Consider the following 12,633-nt stretch of genomic DNA (forward strand, 5'->3'; position numbering starts at 1 on the left):
CTGAATGCGAATGAGGAATCTGGTTTCCATTTATGAATAGAGGATTGTATGTTATTTGATTTAGAGCGAAATCTATGTGAATTGATTTGTTACTGTTTAATTTTAGATCCCAATCTGTCGTCCACTTATATAAGCTATTCAATGTTAATTGCAAGTTTTGTTTGGTTTCTACAGTGTTAAAACCAGTCGACATGATGACCGTATCATCCGCAAAGGTACCTATGAAACAGTTTTCGCTCGTCGGAACGTCGTGGGTATACAAAAGGTATAACGTGGGGCCCAGAATGCTTCCTTGTGGAACACCAGATGTGATTTGATGTAACTCACTATATGAATTTTCGTAACGAACTCTAAAGTATCGATCTTCCAAGTACGATTGAAGAATATAACAAAATTTAAGTGGTAGTAGCGTACTAATTTTTTGAATAAGGCCAGAATGGTTCACTCTATCAAAAGCTTGGGAAATATCTAAGAATACTGCAGAGCAGACTTTTCTATATTCAAAAGCCTCTTCTATGTAACTTGTTACCCTATGAAGTTGATCTATCGTTGAGTGTTGTTTTCCGAACCCAAATTGATGATATGGAATAATATTCTTCGAAGTTATAATGGTTTCCAATCGGTTGCATAAAAGTCTTTCAAACAGTTTTCCAAGCACGGGTAGTAATGAAATTGGTCTATATGACTGTACATCGTGGGGATTTTTTCCCGGTTTTGGGATCATAATAATTTCGGCAACTTTCCAACAAAGCGGAAAGTAGTTTAACTTCAAGGCGGCATTCATGATGGATGTTATGTTTGCTACACTTATGTATGGTAAGTTTTTCAGAATTTCTCCGCTAATTAGGTCGAATCCTGGTGATTTTTTGTTTTCGATTTTATTTATAGCATCCCATACTTCCTTAAAAGTAAATCTTTCCAGGGACATTAGACTGTTGTTTTGAAGAGGATACGTTGGAGTCGTATAATCAGCGCCATTCGATTGTGAATTAGAAAAAGTTGTTTTAAGATGTTCGGCAAAGTGCTGGACTTTCTCAGAGTTACTTTTTAACCATATTCCGTTACTATTGCGTAGTGGAGCTTTCTGATCAATTGGTCTGTTAGTTTGTTGTTTGGTAGTTTTCCAAAGAGAATAGTTAGTTTTACTATCATAGGTAAGATTGGATATAGTTTTATAAAAACATTCTTCATTATATTTTTTAATTATTCTGTTTAATTTCTTCGACGCATTGTTGAAAATTCTCTTGTCTGCCGGAGAACGTGATATTTACCACCTTTTGCGGAGTTTCCGTTTGGATTTTATTAGATTTATTATGTAGGAGGGATAAGTTCGTGTATTTGTTTGGAAGTTTGATGGTGGAGTACTTTTCCAAGCAGCTTGTTGGATGTTATTAGAAAATTTGAGCACTTCATCTTCGATTTCATCGATGTTTGTAATTTCAGAAATCATTGTCGAATTTCTAACTAAAAATTTGAAGTAATTCCAGTCTGTTTTCTTGTTTGTCAGGGGGAGATTGTACTTTTGGTTTATGTTTGCACTTTTGTAAGTTAAATATATTGGTGTATGATCGGAGCTGAGCTCATAACCATCTTCTATTGCTAATTTGAAGAAGGCAATCTTTCTAGTAATAAAAAAAAGTCAATTAAGTCAGGACATTTTAAAGCATCAGTTGGCCAGTATGTCGGGTTACCGGTGGAAATTGATTTGCATCCTGTTTGCTTGAGAGCTCTTAACAATTCTTTACCTTTGGGAGTCGTTAGTCTGGATCCCCAGTGTGTGTTTTTTGCATTAAAATCACCGCCCATTATAAAACGATATTTGTGTTTCTCAATTATTTCCCTGTATCTTTCACACTTTATATTGTGTCTAGGTGGACTATAAACCGATGTTACTGATAACAAATATCGTTTTGATATAAATGATCGGAATATTTGAAAGCCAAATGTCGACTACCCACGGTTGCCACAATTGGTAGCATTCCACCAAAAATAGTAGATTTTTTGGAAGATTGGTTGAATTCTTTGTGTTTTGGTAGATTTTGTAAGAGGTAGACTACTCCGTTTGTATTTAACCTGATCTTTTTACAGTACGCACAGAAAAAATATAACCAAATATAATATCACTAAGAATTGAAGTGGAAAACGTAATCAATTAAAAAATTGACTAATACAATTAGTTTTTTTTTTAAACAAATTAAGAAAATGATAGACAACTTTTACATTTTTTAAATAATTATAACAAGTAACCCCAGTTAACATTCTAATTAAATTAAAATAAGTAAGGAAAGTCTAAAGTCGGGCGGTGCCGACTATATTATACCCTGCACCACTTTGTAAATCCACATTTTCGATACTATATCAAATCCGTCAAATGTGTTGGGTGCTATATATAAAGGTTTTTTTTAATCTTTATTAACAAATAATATGAAATTATTAGTTAATTAATGTTAGCTATAGCTACATAGGCCTTAAGCTTAACATATAGTTAGGTACATAGTTGGTAAGTTAGATTTTAGTTTTGGTTATGTCTTAGACGTATCTATACAGGTTTGATTCTTTTAAAAATTTTAATAAAATGGATACGTTATGTGTAGTAGGATTGGATATAAATGAAATAGGGTTTTCCCCTTTAAATGCATTATGTTGTATGGTTCGCGTGTCATTGCATTCACGCATAATATGATCAAGTGTTCTATTAGGCACATTACAATTACAACTTGGAAGGTTGGGGGCATTGATGAGGTGACCGTGTGAAAGTAAAGTATGGCCTAATCTTAATCTAAAAATCTTTATTAGCTATAATCTTGAAAGTTTTGATAGGTCAGAGTTTAGGTAATCCTTGATTGAAATTCTGCTAGGATTTATTGATCTATACCAAGGACTCGGATGTAAAAAGGGGATGTCATTGGCTTTTAAATGCTCTTGAACGAACCTGTATGAATCTCTTAAATTAAAATTCTCTGTTCCTATCAAAGGAGCTTTTAAGCCCTGCTTTGCTACATTATCTGCGAATTCATTACCTGTTATATTGCAGTGACCAGGTGTCCAAATAAGTACAATTTTAGGATGTTTATCGATCAATTTACTTCTTATGTAATCTGTGTAGAAGTCGTTCGCAGTAATATTCATGATCCTTTTAAGGGCGGACAGTGAATCAGAACAAATTGCAAATTTCCTCTCTTGGTGGAGACTATCTTAATTGCTTCGAATATTGCTATTAATTCAGCGGTAAACGTTGAAGTGTGGTTAGGAAGAATTGATGTTTTCAAAATACTTTGGTTCCCTACTACGCTGTATGACACACAATCCTGTGATTTCGAAGCATCTGTGTAAAGAAATTCGTGGCTAGGCATATCCTCTTGGCTTTTCTTATGTAAAGTTTCAAATAAAATTGGATTATGTTGAAGTTTGTTATATCTACTAAGAGTCAAATCTTCGCATCCTGACATTAGAAACCATGGAGGGAAACGTTTCAGACGGTTAGTTTTGGGTAGTTCTGAAAATAGACCTAGTTTTTTACATTCCTCAGTAACCCTATAAATCACTGATGGTATTCTAGGTACTTTTTTCCTATTAAGGCATTTCCGAAGAACTATTCTTAAAGGATCATTGGGTTCATATAAGTAGATTCTGGCTTGCTTATATAACTATTATCTAAATTGTGCAGTTAAAGGCAATATATTGGACTCAATATATAGATTACTAATAAGAGTTGTTCGAAACGCTCCGCAGCAGAGTCTAAGAGCAGAATTAATTACTGTGTTGATTTTATTAAGATAAGACTTAGGGGAGGAAACGTAGAAGGGAAGCGTAAACCGTATACGAGATAGAATCAATGCATTCGCAATGGATATGAGTGTGTCTGTACTGCAATTGTAGGACTTGCAAGCTAAACACTTTATAATGTTCAAATGTTTTTGAAGGGAGCCAATGAGTTTGTCAATATGAGAACGAGTATCTCTTATTTATATGAAGGCAAGAATCCGTAAGGAATTTGCTTCATTTAGTATGTAATCAGAAGATTCCAGTAGGCATACGCAAAAACGTTTTTGTCCCAAATACATACATTTAAATCTGACTCCATCTGAACAAAATTTATAATCTATAGACTTAAAATTTAAGTCGGCTAATGCCCTAGGATGCTACACTATGTTAATAAAAAAAATATGGGAAACATTTTAATCTGAACCAATTTTGAGGCAACTTCGCAAAAGTGTATTTATGATTTATCGATCGATAGATATGTATCGACTTAGCAGTGGCGATTTTATAAGGAAAATGTGGGTATTTTGGCAATTTTTGTCAAAATCGGAAAAGCATATGTATATGGAAGCTATATAGAAATGCGAACCGATGTCAACCAACTTCGACATGTATACTTAGTATTTTAATTCTACTCCGTGTGCAAAATTTCACGTAAATCAGACTACAACTTTGAACTCTGTGGTCATATGACGGAAAATCGGGCGAAAGATATATATGGGAGCTATATATAAATCTGAACTTTCAACCAAATTGGGCTAAAACTCAGGCTCTCTCTGTGTAAAATTTCACGAAAATCGGTAGTAAACTTTGGCCTCTGTGGTCATATGAGTCTACATCGGACGAAAGATATATATGGGAGCTATATCTAAATCTGAACCGATTTGGCTGAAATTTTGCAAGATTTTCGAGATTCATAAAATATTCGGATGTATTGAATTTGAAGAACATCGGTTGATAAACACGCCAATTATGACCACATCGGGGATAAATATATATGGCAGCTATATCTAAATCTGAACCGATATTTTCCAAAATCAATAGCGATTGTCTTTGTCCCAAAAAACGACCCTATGCCAAATTTGAGGACGATCGGACTTAAAGTGCGACCTGTACTTTGCGCACAAAAATACATGAACAGACAGACAGATGGACGGACAGACAGACAGACGGATATCGCTAAATCGACTCAGAATTTAATTCTAAGACGATCGGTATACTAAACGATGGGTCTCAGACTTTTCCTTCTTGGCTTTACATACAAATGCACAAACTTATTATACCCTGTACCACAGTAGTGGTGAAGCGTATAAATATATATGTATCGATTTAAAAGAATAATTAAAATGTTATTCGAAAATAATTGCATATTTTTATTGGTTAGACTCAAATCTAAAGAAAAAGCCAACTATGACTTGAAAATTCCTAAGAAAATATAAACTTTTGTAAAATTACAAGAAAATTATTTCGTCTAATGGAAAAAATTATAATTAAATAAAATAGTAAATAATGGAATTGATTGATTATTTTGGACTAAAATCAATTAAATTTTTAATGGAAGTAACTAATTTAGTGACCTTACAGTGGTGGAAGAAATTGATTAATTTTTTAATCATGTATATTTTTTTTACATTTTTATGATTAAAGAAATTTCAAGTTAAAAACAAGTATATACGGCCGTAAGTTCGGCCAGGCCGAATCTTATATACTCTGCACCAGAGGTTAGGTTAGGTTAGGTGGCAGCCCGATATATCAGACTCACTTAGACTATTCAGTCCATTGTGATACCACAGTGGTGAATTTAAGCTCAATGACAAGCGACCTCCTTTTTATAGCCGAGAAATAAAATTTTGACAAAATTTTCTATAGAAATAAAATTTTGACAAAATTTTCTATAGAAATAAAATTTTGACAAAATTTTCTATAGAAATAAAATTTTGAGAAAGTTTTCTATAGAAATAAAATTTTGGTAGATTATTTTTGGCTCGAGCGGCAACCATGATGATGAACCGATATGGACCACTTTTTATGTGATTGTGGATCGGCTATATATAGAAATAAAATTTTGAGAAAATTTTCTTTAGAAATAAAATTTTGACATAATTTTCTATAAACTAAAATTTTGACAAAATTTTCTATAGAAAAAAAATTTGACAAAATTTTCTACAGAAATAAAATTTTGACAAAATTTATAGATCTAAAATTTTGACAAAATTTTCTATGGAAATAAAATCTTGACAAAATTTTCTATAGAAATAAAATTTTGACAAAATTTTCTATAGAAATAAAATTTTGACAAAATTTTCTATCGAAAAAAAATTTTGACAAAATTTTCTACAGAAATAAAATTTTGACAAAATTTTCTATGGAAATAAAATTTTTACAAAATTTTTTATAGAAATAAAATTTTGGTAGATAATTTTTGGCTCGAGTGGCAACCATGATTATGAACCGATATGGGCCAATGTTTGTGTGATTGCGGATCGGCTATATATAACCATAGCGCGATATGGACCAATTTTGGCTTGGTTGTTAGCGGCCATATACTAGCACCATGTACCAAATTTCAACTGGATCGGATGAATTTTGCTCCACTATGAGCCTCCGGAGGTCAAATCTGGGGATCGGTTTATATGGGGGCTATATATAATTATGGACCGATATGGACCAATTTTTGCATGGTTGTTAAAGACCACATATTAACACCACGTACTAAATTTCAACCGGATCGGATGAAATTTGCTTCTCTAAGAGGCTCCGCAAGTCAAATCTGGGGGTCGGTGTATATGGGGCCTATACGTAAAAAGTGGTCCGATAACAACTACTTATGCCAAGTTTCAAGTCGATAGCTTGTTTAGTTCGACATGCTTAGATCGACTCAGAATTTCGCCACGACTTTATTGGGTCTTAGAGCAATATTTCGATGTGTTACAAATGGAATGGCAAAGTTAATATACCCTCCATCATATGGTGGAGGGTATAATAAATTTCGTGATTGAATAAAAAAATTCTGTGCGTTTACGGAATAACAACTAAGTTCAGAAGGAAAATTGTTTTGTGGCTAATAAGTCAGTCTTGCATATGCGGAATGCTTCATAAAGGTGTTTGTGAATTATAGAACTACAAAGTCAATGTCTTTCAAAATCTTAATTTTCGTGTTTGACAGTCCTAGACTAGGCTATTAACTCTTTTACTACCGATGTACTCTACAGAGGACATTTGAAAACAACTCAAAACACTGACTCCCCACTTAGTTTCGATTTATTTCTCGATGATATTTTAAAGTAGAGGCTCTTATCTAAATAAGCTATAAATATTTTGCATATTTCTGGGCACTAAAATGTATTTTCATAATATTTCTTGACAATAAACGAAAAATACACAATTTTGAGACAATTTTCCTACTGCACGTCTCTAGTAAATGGATATTCATATAAAAACTATAGCCTATTATATTGCAGATTATTTTTTGATTTTTTTCCAACACTTCAACAGATATTATAGGCCAAATAGCGTTTAATTTGGCCACAATGCAAGAATTACATTTTCAGAACAAACACATATAGCTTTAGAAATAATTGAGGTAGGCCTTCCAAATTGCAATATTTTTTTTTACATCCTGTTAGTACAAGTAGAAACAGAGCACAAAAAGTGTATCCAAAATGTTCTTTTTGGATCCGGAAGTGGTGCAAAATTGGCGCATAGGCGATGAATTTCACATGGGCTTGTCATAGGACGGATGTCCACCATTTCAACAGTCGTTGCATTAAATTTGCATCACTTCTTAAGGTGTAATGCGATTTCAGTGTTTTGAATTTGTATTAAGAAATTTCGCGATATTTTGAAAAAAATAATTTTAAAATTTTTATTTTTTTTTTTGATTTTTAATGCATTCTAGCGCTTGTCTGGAACATTTCTTTTTTTTTTCTTTTTTCTGAAAAACTTAAATAAATCGTACCGTTCTATTAATTCTTAATGTGTTTTTAACATATTTGAAATAAAAAATTTAAATTTCCCATTGAAAATATGAAAAAAAGCGAGTTATAAAAAATTGAATCAAAAGAACTTCCTGAGTAGTTAAAATAAAGAACATCTTTGGGAGAACATTTTTGGAAGAGCTTTTAAAGTTGTGCCTTTAGAAGTACTTCAAAATTTTTTTTTGCTGAGTAACGAAAGGACGACCATATCCTGGATTACAAAAAAAAAAAAAAAAAAAAAACAAAACTGTTTTATATGACGAATGAACTACCTTGTGCGAAAATTGAACCATTTTGTCTCTATATTTTAAGATTCATCTCATGATGAACTGATTTGAACTTATGTTTACGACCATTGAACTTTATTTCTTCGTTTAGTTCATAAAATGTTTGAAACATACTCAAAAAGAGGAAAATTTCATTCAAGCCGAACTGCGGCCAATTGTCAAAAATCCAACAGAGCTAACCTCGTTAAAGCGCAATAATTACTGCAGATTTTTTTTTATCGCCGTCTCATCATTGCCACAGCTGTAGTTTTATTGTTCTTTTCCGAAAATTATATTACCACATAAACTTCAGGCAGACGAAAAACAATTTTCACATTTTCATTTTCCATTTGTGAACACAAGAACCACCTCCCTCTCTTGTCTCCTGGCATTGCAGCACTATCAATACGAAAATTGTAATTACTACAAAACAATCATTCATTTCATTGCCTTCGATAGAGCTATTGACTCATCATCCTGTTTGGCATTTTTCCTGCAGAGGTTTTTGTTTCATGCGTTCGTATCTCATTACAAATTTCCTTCTTTTTTCGGAGATTTTAATGATTCCCGTCTCACGTACACGTATTCGGCTACAAGACATAATCTTTTGCTCATTTCTTTTGAGTTACATTTTGCAAAGACAATGAAACTGTTTTGCTTTGTTTTTAAGGAAAATTAAAAATTGTGTTCCTTGTTTTTTTTTTGGTTGAAGAAGGAACTGTTCTGGTGTTGTTTTTTCCATTTGTTGCGATGGTTGTAGGAGTCATTATGGTAAATGGCTTTTTTTCCCCGATTTAACGAAGAGGAACAAATGGGCGCTATCTATGGTCATGGTTAATTAAAAAGATTAAGTGGTTGTGGTTTTTCTTCTGTTTCTTAGAATATAACAGACATAAATAAGAAATTTTGTATATTGGAAAACATAAATGCGGAAAAAATTATGTCGACGATATTAATGAGTAGGGATTGTCTTGTAAAATGAAGGAAAAAGAAAGAATATTGTATATATAAAATATTATTTAGAATGATTTATTAATTTTTTTCGGATTTATAATGGATCATTAATAGTAAATACCCTACACTGAAAAAAAAATCCGTAGGTATGCTTTGAAACCCCAGAAGGAAGAATTGCTGCCTTACATTGTATTAAGGCACTGATAATATCGGTAATCGTAAGGGGATTTGATAAAAATCTACAATTAAATACTACAGTGTACAGGATAGCCGATATATAAATTTAACAGGTTGGCTGATAAGTCCCCGATCTAACAAAGAAAAACACATTTTTCTTGTCAAAATTCGTGTATCACTCTTGAAGGGAACTATGTTGAATAATAAACATAGTTCCCTTCAAGAGTGATACAACGATTATAACGTCCTTCCAATTTTTTGATACCATTTTGGTAGTACTCCTTCGGTTTTGCCTCAAAATAGGCCTCAGTTTCGGCGATCACCTCTTCATTGCAGCCAAATTTTTTCCCTGCGAGCATCCTTTTGAGGTCTGAGAACAAGAAAAAGTCGCTGGGGGCCAGATCTGGAGAATATGGTGGGTGGGGAAGCAATTCGAAGCCCAATTCATGAATTTTTGCCATCGTTCTCAATGACTTGTGGCACGGTGCGTTGTCTTGGTGGAACAACACTTTTTTCTCCTTCATATGGGGCCGTTTTGCCGCGATTTCGACCTTCAAGCGCTCCAATAATGCCATATATGAGTCACTGTTGATGGTTTTTCCCTTCTCAAGATAATCGATATAAACTATTCCATGCGCATCCCATAAAACAGAGGCCAGTACTTTGCCAGCGGACTTTTGAGTCTTTCCACGCTTCGGAGACGCTGTCCACTCAGCCGACTGTCGATTGGACTCAGGAGTGTAGTGATGGAGCCATGTTTCATCCATTGTCACATATCGACGGAAAAACTCGGGTGTATTACGAGTTAATAGCTGCAAACACCGCTCAGAATCATCAACACGTTGTTGTTTTTGGTCAAATGTGAGCTCGCGCGGCACACATTTTCCACAGGCTTCCGCATATCCAAATATTGATGAATGATATGACCAACACGTTCCTTTGATATCTTTAAGGCCTGTACTATCTCGATCAACTTCATTTTACGGTCATTCAAAATCATTTTGTGGATTTTTTTGATGTTTTCGTCGGTAACCACCTCTTTCGGGCGTCCACTGCGTTCACAGTCCTCCGTGCTCATTTCACCACGCTTGAATTTTGCATACCAATCAATTATTGTTGATTTCCCTGGGGCAGAGTCCGGAAACTCATTATCAAGCCAAGTTTTTGCTTCCACCGTATTTTTTCCCTTCTGAAAACAGTATTTTATCAAAACACGAAATTCAGTTTTTTCCATTTTTTCACAATAAAAAAAGTTGCTTCACAAAAGACGCTCTATCTCACAAACTAATTGACTTACAGACGTCAAATTTTGACACGAATCATTTGAAGGTTGGTACTATATAAAAATTTAATACTAGCGACGCCATCTATGTGTCAGACCGGGGACTTATCAGCCAACCTGTTAATGTAATGTAAAAAAAAAAAAAAACAAGGGAAGTCTAAAGTCGGGCGGGGCCGACTATATTATACCCTGCACCACTTCACTTTGTAGATCTAAATTTTCGATACCATATCACATCCGTCAAATGTGTTGGGTGCTATATATAAAGGTTTGTCCCAAATACATACATTTAATAAATATCACTCAATTTGGACAGAATTTGATAGACTTTTACAAAATCTATAGACTCAAAATTTAAGTTGGCTAATGCACTAGGGTGGAACACAATTTTAGCAAAAAAATATGGGAAACATTTAAATCTGAAGCAAAAGTTTATTTATGATTTATCGCCCGATATATATGTATTAGAATTTTAGGAAAATTAGAGTCATTTTTACAACTTTTCGACTAAGCAGTGGCGATTTTAAAAGGAAAATGTTGGTATTTTGGCCATTTTTTTCGAAATCAGAAAAACATATATATGAGAGCTATATCTAAATCTGAGCTATATCTAAATCAAATTTGGCACACATGACTATATTACTAATTGTACTCCTAGTGCAAAATTTCAACCAAATTGGGCCAAAACTCTGGCTTCTGGGCCATATAAGTCCATATCGGGGGAAAAATATATATGGAAGCTATATCTAAATCTGAATCGATTTGGCACACATGACTATACTACCAATTGTACCCCTTGTGCACAATTTTAAGCTAATCGGGATAAAACTCTGGCTTCTGGGTCCATATAAGAGCATATCAGGCGAAAGATAGCTATAGAGCTATATATATATCTGAATCGATTTCAACCAAATTTGGCACGCATAGCTACAATGCTAAATCTTCTCCCTGTGCAAAATTCCAACCAAATTGGGCCAAAACTCTGGCTTTTAGGACCATATTAGTCCATATCGGGCGAAAGATATATATGGGAGCTATATCTAAATCTGAACCGATTTCAATCAAATTTTGCAAACTTGACTATACTACTAATTGTACTCCTAGTGCAAAATTTCAACCAAATTTGACCAAAAATCAAGCAAATCGGTATAAAACTCTGGCTGCTGGGTCCATATTAGTGCATATCGGGAGAAAGATATATATGGGAGCTATATCTAAATCTGAACCGATTTCTTCCAAAATCAATAGGGTTCTATTCTGACCCAAATTAGGAACATGTGCCAAATTTGAAGGCGATTGGACTTAAATTGCGACCTCGACTTTGATCACAAAAATGTGTTCACAGACAGACGGACGGACAGACGGACATGGTTATATCCACTCAGCATTATTGCCTGAGCATTATTGCCAAAGACACCATGTGTCTATCTCGTCTCCTTCTGGGTGTTACAAACATATGCACTAACATATAATACCCTGTTTCACAGTGTGGCGCAGGGTATAAAAACTGAAAATAATTTAAATTTTAGAATCACTTTAGATTTTTCCCAATTGGCTAGTTTTGGCACGAATTATGGCCTTCAAATGGCCGAAATATTCATAACACTCCGCACGAAAATGGCTCTGCAGAATTTGGGTTATTCCGGCAAAGCGTCATCTTAATATGATCGAAATTTTGGCATTTTTTTTTAAGCCAAAACTTACTCTACCAAATGCCACAGGCTCTGAGTGCGAGTCCCGTTGTAATGTCCATTGTGTGCGACCGAAAAGTTTCTCTGCCCATGGGGCTTCAATACAGTCTTTATAATAATTTCTCTGTAATATTATTTTTAACCTTGTGAAAATCACAATCATATGTAAGCATTATCAAATTTGCCTCCATTTTAAGCGGTGATAGTTTTGTGCCATCCTGTGCCACCTTTTTGTCATACTGTGCCACTTCTTAGTTAATGTATTCTAGTTTTTGTGTATGTCAACTCCCTTTTCGACTTGTGTGCAATTTTCCCTTCGTGGATACGTATACCGCCTAAAAGTATGCACACACATCTTTCTATCATAAATAAACCGGATTAATCTCCTGAGTACTGCATTTGGAGGAACGGTTTGTAATGTAACGAATCTAAATTGAAAGACTATTTTAACAATTCAAAATACAAAAGAGCATGTATGTTAGGTGGCAGCCCGATGTCTCAGGCTCACTTAGACTATTCAGTCC

At 34.1% G+C, this 12,633-nt stretch overlaps 1 protein-coding gene across 26 annotated transcripts in view; it reads left to right on the forward strand.

The window, feature by feature from the left end:
- Zasp52 (Z band alternatively spliced PDZ-motif protein 52) overlaps nt 1-12,633 on the forward strand; it is a 510,804-nt gene that overhangs the window by 54,254 nt on the left and 443,917 nt on the right. The window lies entirely within an intron of this gene.

The sequence above is a fragment of the Haematobia irritans genome, chromosome 5, assembly GCF_050003625.1.
Source record: "Haematobia irritans isolate KBUSLIRL chromosome 5, ASM5000362v1, whole genome shotgun sequence".
NCBI classification, from domain to species: domain Eukaryota; kingdom Metazoa; phylum Arthropoda; class Insecta; order Diptera; family Muscidae; genus Haematobia; species Haematobia irritans.